The sequence below is a fragment of the Lutjanus erythropterus genome, chromosome 3 (assembly GCF_056507025.1).
Source record: "Lutjanus erythropterus isolate fLutEry1 chromosome 3, fLutEry1.hap2, whole genome shotgun sequence".
In the NCBI taxonomy this organism is placed as follows: domain Eukaryota; kingdom Metazoa; phylum Chordata; class Actinopteri; order Lutjaniformes; family Lutjanidae; genus Lutjanus; species Lutjanus erythropterus.
The window spans coordinates 11,673,348-11,679,536 of NC_139319.1; the positions used below are offsets into that span (position 1 = coordinate 11,673,348).

At 36.1% G+C, this 6,189-nt stretch overlaps 1 protein-coding gene across 1 annotated transcript in view; it reads right to left on the minus strand.

Annotated features, from left to right (window-relative positions):
* Positions 1-1,611, minus strand: part of fhdc1 (FH2 domain containing 1) — a 50,096-nt gene extending 48,485 nt beyond the window's left edge. The window contains exon 1 of the mRNA XM_084715010.1: positions 1,119-1,611. The gene's annotated coding sequence lies outside the window, so the exon portion shown is untranslated. The remainder of the gene's footprint in view (positions 1-1,118) is intronic.
* Positions 1,612-6,189: the final 4,578 nt, after the last annotated feature.

Consider the following 6,189-nt stretch of genomic DNA (forward strand, 5'->3'; position numbering starts at 1 on the left):
CATGCACATAGTATTGCAGATCAAAAAATATCAGCAGCACTAATCTCAGAAAATTTCAAACTATATCCAGTCCAAATATAATATTTAAGGATTATGCAAGAGGGTTCCAACTGCCAATTAAGCATACATAATTAAAAGTGACAGCTGGATGGACATTATTTGGAAAGCTAGTTCTTGAGTTAAATCAAAATTTTATTTACAAAAAGTTATTCTATGACTAAATAAAGACTAGTAAACATTTTAAGTTGAAGTGCTTTGGCTAATGTTGTTAAATATTATTAGGTTTATGTAGGAAATATGCATATATTAAGTATCAGGAAAAAACTAAAAATATATATATCCAGCCCAAATTCATATTTATGCAAGTAGGTAAACATTCAGTGAATATAATCAAATTCTTTAATATAATCTTTGAAAAGCTCACATTTCTCTCGTGTTTACATATCCACCAAGGAAACAAATTCATTTTAAAAACAGGTTCTTACTGTTATCTAACAACAGTGCCTGCAAAAAGTATAGCAGTATTCACATGAAAAGGTATTTTTCTGTTGCTCAGTGACAAAAAAGCAACATTAAGTGACAATTAATCATGGTATTTCTCATACACACATAATCACACACTATTTTTACATTCCAATATGGCTACTTGATGGAGGAAGGAAAGATTTTTTAGAAAAACACAAAACTTTTTATCTATTTTACAACTTTGGGTACAAAATTCTCAATTTTTTGTGTAGTAAGTTACATTTTGAGCTCTCTCTCATCAATATTCAGTGGATAAAACAAATTTTTGAATCAAATGTTTTAAAAAAATCTCATGTTTACATTGCCAACACACAGCAGAGCAACAGATTCAGGCCTCAAACTCCTCTAAATCTTGATAATGATGTAATTTTGGACCTTAACTGCATTGCAGGACACCTTCTGTTGTCACCTTAAAGGCTCCAACAGTGGTGCGAAGGTTAAACGCTCCCTGCTTTGTTAAAATAAACACGCAGACCCCCCACTCTCACGGCGAGGCTCAATGACTTTCCACGGCAGAGTTACAGCAGCTCGTTACATGTCTCACATCCACACACTCACAGCATGATGCGGCGGTACCGTCCTGCCTCACTTACCGGAGGATGAGAGGGGCTCGTCGGGACACGTTCGGCGCTCCGACGCGGTGACAGGAGTTAGTGCTCGATACTTTTCAGAGGAGAAAATCTGTGTGATGTTGTTTTTTTTTTTTTTAGGGTTATTAGTCAGTCAGGTGAGCAGAGCCGCTGCTCCTGCTGTCCCGGTCGAGCTGCAGCACAAACGGTAGCAGCAGAGGCAGTGAAGGCAGCACCGCCTCCACCAGCAGCGGCAGCGGCAGCAGACGGCGGCCGTGTTGTGAGCTTCCTCCTACGTGATTGGTCCAGGTGGAACAGGCGCGTTCACGTGCGCCGTGCGAGCGCGCCACACGCAGCTTGTGACCACTGGTGCAATCACAAGGAGGGTTGCAAGCACAAGCAGTGATACAGACTCAGGTAGACTCATGTAACTATAGATGTAATCAGATTTGAGCAGTGTAGTAGAAAGTAACTAAGTACATTTACTCATGTACTGTAATTAAATATTACATTGCAGAGGAACAACAACAAAATGCCACTACCACCTTAATGCATAGTAATATTAATCCAAAAATGTATAACAGTATAATGACAGTAACACTTTAATTTCCAGGTCCCATATTCCATGGTAAAGTCATGTATTTGAAAGTTACCCACAAATTACCTCCAAGTTTTATGGTTAATTATGGGACAGTTATCAACTATCAGTTATCAATTGTCAACTGTCAAGTAACATATTTAAAATATCTTAGAAATTACCCTCAAATTATTATAAGAATATTAAATATGATTATATTTTACCTTTAATCATTCAATACATGTACTTAAAAAATAAGTTGCTTGTTTTTGTTTTGCTTGTTTTTGTTTGTTCTAGTGTATTTCGTCTCTGTCTTAATCACTGTTGTATCTGTAAAATGACTAATGTATTGTTTTTCCAAAAATAAAGAAACTACACACAAATTTCCAGTATGTGATAATTTACAAGTGTTGTTTTCATACAAATTATCACACACTTAACCATGAAATTTGGAGAAATTTCAAATTTGTTGCTTTGTAATTATCACCATCTTCATGAAAATGTTACTTGCTAATTATCATATACTTAACCAAGAAATCTGGGGGTAATTTAGAGGTAATTTTGGGGTAATTTCTATGAAATTTCTTGTATTTCTTGGTAATTACCACCCATTTAACCATAAAATTATGGGACCTGAAAATTGAAGTGTTACCAACAGCATAAAACTAAATGTGGCTGTTTTGCATAATGCATACTTTTGACACTGATAAAACTTCTGTATTTTTGCTTAAATAAATTTTTAAGAGTTTTAACTAATAACAGAGTAAATTTGCACCATCTTGCATGAAGGGAGAAGTCACCACTTTTCATGTGGGTGTCCAGTCAGTGTTGATTGTCAACTGAAGTAATAAATTCCACAGTGGGTGCTATATTGACCAAAAGTTTTTATGCTCATGGAGCCGTGCCAGCGGTGCCTACATGTACCAGGATGCATTGCACGCAAGCTTCTGAAACCCATGCCCATCTTGCTGTGTCATCACCACCCTAGCCTACAGCTATTACTTTGCTTGCCAAAACATAGTGTTAGGTGACAAACATACTCATCCAGCACGCCCCCTGGCTACCCAACAGTGGAGACTAGAAATCCAAGATGAAACAGCCTGTAGTTCTTCCTGAACACCAACTACAACACTGTGACAACACTGAATGCAGGAAGAACTACAAATTTTGCAGGAGAACTTTTGCAGCAGGTTTGTCAGTCAATATAGCACAAACTGAAGAATTTATTGCTTCAATTGACTGACTGGATATCATATAAGAAGTGGTGAATTTTCCCTTTAAGTAAAAGGTTTGAGCACTTCTCCCACCACTGGTTGTGAGATACTAGAATTATACCTCCATTTTAAGCTAATTTCAGCTTTTATGCCATCACATTTCTTAGGATTGTATTGTACTTTTACCACCAGAGTTAACAGACAGCTGTAGTATTTCCAGATGTTACATTCATCCCAAAATCTGACCACTTTGACGACTTAGTTTCTCTTACCCTGTGCATCTGTCCCTGTACTGTAAAATCCCTGTAAAATCTGAAGGCAAGACTCTTATTCATAGCTAAATATTTCTTACAGCAATCTGATATTACTGCATTGCTGCTATCTGCTACTCTACGAGCTGAACACTTCTTCCACAACTTGTTCATAATAAGTGAGATCAAATCTGACCAAGAGGTGACTCAGTGATGTAGTGACAGCTGACATTACATTAGTGAAAAGGAGCTACAATTTCTAAGGAAGAGTGCACGTTAGCTTGAAAAAATAGTGATAGAATAAAATTGATCACTGCTTGAATATCATAAACTACCAATAATGCTTTTAATTGAGGCACTGACAGGAAAAAGGTCCATACTTAACAGTTATATATTATATTACAGTTCAGTGCTATGAACATCTTTGTTTATCAGGAACTGAGCTTCAAAATAATTTTAAAAGCAGAAATATTTTTTTGTTATCAAATTAAATGCATTTAGTAATAAAGAGGTGGTTCATTTTTTGTTAATTAATAAAATAGCAGTTTCGTTTCACAATAATGTACAAGAGCCGCTGCATTGACAAATTGAGCTACACAGATTTGACATGACATCTTGGGCATTATTCAGATCATTTATACCAACCATCTGCAGTCTGAAATATCAGTCGCATGACATATTTGACTTGACGTCTAAGAGCTGCAGTGTTCATTTCCTTTCCGCTGAAAAACATCAAACTGCTGCTGTAAGTGCAGTTAAAGCAAATCTAATTGTTCAGCTTCTGAGGAGTCACAGAGATAAAACACAACAGTGAGGCTGTGATCAACATCCTCAAGGCTTTTCTGAGGATTAACCGGATCCTGTCAAATGTATACCTGAGGGTGTGGTGGGTTTGTGATTATGAAAACCTGAAGGGGGGGATCTAAAAGCACCTGGACTTGAGTAAACAGAAGTCAATGTGAATCCATACTGTACGTCAACAGAATATAAGCCACCGCTGTCTGTTTGGAAAGGACAAAACAACAGGATGAGTGCAGAGAAATTGAATTGTAAATTCTCACAGGGCGTGTCAGAAGCTTTTCTTTGCTTGTCTGTATGTTTTTTTTTTCCTTCTGTTAACCAAATGTACTGTAACGCTTCCTATGTCTTTGTTGTCCCCTGGTGGTGACTTTTCATACAAGCTGCAACTTCAAACCCTCAACAAAACGACCTCTGACGATGCATAAAGAAAAGAAACTTTTATTTTCCCAAAGATGTTACACAACATTCAGAATCCTTTTTTAACTCAACACTTGTTAATGTTTCATTATTATAAAGGTAAAGATCTACTAGCACATACTAGTACTAGCACATCGTTCTGTAGGTCTTCAGGAAAAAAAAGGAACGAAACAAAGCCAAATGGCAGCATTGGTCATAGACTACAAGGTAAAATAGAGAAAATTACAAATATATATCCATCTATTTCAGGGAAACAATAGATTGTTGTACAAGATTCACACTCTCAAACCGTTATGGTGAACCATAGGAAAAGTACAAATCAATAAAGTGAGGACATGAGAGCTGGTTATCAATACCAGCGTACAATTTTGTCCTCTTTGAAAAATATATTTTATACAACCCAATGAAGGAAACTGTTAGCAGCTCAGGCAAAAGATGCTGGTCTTTCAAATTTACAGAAGACAAAAAGTTTCTCAAGTTAATCGCATTTTGGTTTTCACCTTACATTTCATACAAGTTTTTTGTAAATTAGTTTCAAATGCATAAATGTGCATATGTGCAATATGGATAAATATCTTTGAGAAGTAGTCTTAATATACATTTAGACTTTTTGATGTTACTTGAGTAACGCTTTTGTGTTGTGTGGAGTGTTTCATCATGTATAGTTGCACAGGCTCTAACTGTACGGCTTCAGAGAGTGTGTGCATGTGTGTGTGTTTGGTCCGTTCTCTTCCTTCAACAGTTGGTCCCGAAAACTGGTAGTGAGACTGAGAGCGCCTGTTTTCAATAACAAGACCAGATATCATAACACAGAGGGGAAGAGAGGAACAAATTCAAGAAATCAAGGCACATTTAGTCACATAAGGCCGGTCCTTCATTTTCTCTGGAATTTCAGAATCTACACTTTTTACCCAGTCAGTCACGTGCCATCGATGTAGACAAGATAAGGAAACGCTAATAAAAACAGAGGGTGATATTGATTAAAAAGTAGCATCATGTCAACATAATCGTGTCACAACATGCAGGATTTGTTGTGAACAGCCATCAATATGATCTTTAAGCATCAATTTAACGGAATAGTTTGACATTTTGGAAAATATTCTGACTTGTTTTCTTGCAGCGTGTTACAATAGATGAGAAGATTGATCCCGCCCCGTCCGACATTACTTTGAGGTATCTGTTTTAGAGCCTAACTGATATATCAGCTGATAATGCCCTAGCATGGCTATATTGATTGATATCAGTAGCTGCATATATGCTGACCAATGTTTTTATTTTATTTTATTTTTTACAGAACATGATGAAGATTTGTTTTAATTTTTTTGTTTCATAGGCAGCATTTTAAGTGTTTTTTGATCGTTTTTCTTAATTCCAACTTGCTCCATTTGTGTTTTTTCCCCCTTATTCATAGCTATTTATAATCATCAGGTGAACGTTTCAGTGGCCTGAACACATTTTGAATTATTATATCTCAAAATAGAAATATCAGCCAATACATCAATATCAGAATTTTTTCACTTCCTAATATCTATCTATATCAACCCCAAAAACCCTGTATCAATCAGACCCTACATTTATTGAACAAGGACTTGCGGGCAGCCGCTTCAATCTTAGTGTTCTACTATTCTGTTTATTTAAATTGTTTGTGCTTCATAAATTGATGTTTCACATATCTAATGTGCCACTAAAATGTTTAAATGAAACTTTAATTGAGAAAAATGTGTTTTCTATCTTCTTAATTAATCACAATAATTATTTATAATCTTAATTGATTGTTAAGGAGTTCAACTCATGATCGGTTCGGGAAAACGCACCAACAACCGGCAGCTTGTTAG